This window comes from Phalaenopsis equestris, unplaced genomic scaffold (assembly GCF_001263595.1).
Source record: "Phalaenopsis equestris unplaced genomic scaffold, ASM126359v1 Scaffold000132, whole genome shotgun sequence".
Lineage (NCBI taxonomy): Eukaryota > Viridiplantae > Streptophyta > Magnoliopsida > Asparagales > Orchidaceae > Phalaenopsis > Phalaenopsis equestris.
This window is the reverse complement of record NW_018164574.1, coordinates 1,072,753-1,073,418: the sequence shown is the minus strand read 5'-3', so window position 1 is coordinate 1,073,418 and position 666 is coordinate 1,072,753.

The window sequence follows — 666 nt, the reverse complement described above, 5'->3', positions numbered from 1 at the left end:
AGAACTTATGTTATATTCTCTTTCAATTTTTATTTGTCTGCGATCGTGCTGAATTTTTGTGTAATACTGAGATATTATCACCGCGGATTTACTAACACACAACAAGGGAAAGGGTAAGACAAGAGTAAAATCTCAAAACACTAATTTGGGCTACTTATATTAATTTTTAATTATTGATCTTTCATTTAATTTTTAAGAGCTGAAATAACCTCCAAAATCAAGAGATATTACACGCACCTACTTTCTCTTATTGGGAAGCACAATTTAGCTTAAGCATGTAATATTAGAAATTATTACATTCTTCAACTAACATTTCAAATTTTTTAAAATCGCACTCCATTTATTTTCGAAAAATTTTCAAATTAAAAATCATATAAATTTTTGCATTGATAATTAATTTGATGAATTTATTACATATCACAACTTGAATTCATTTATCAAAAAGTTGTCATTTATTTAATTAATATATTTAAAATAACAATCCTTGATACACCACCAACAAATTTTCATCATCCGACACGAATTTCGAAGCATGACACGAATCTAAAGACAATATTTTAAGCAATAATAATTCAAATCTTGATAAAAAGTAATCTAGAGCTCTGATTTCAACAAACTTATAGTCAAACTGACCGGCTTGATGAGACAGACCTAATGATATGAAAA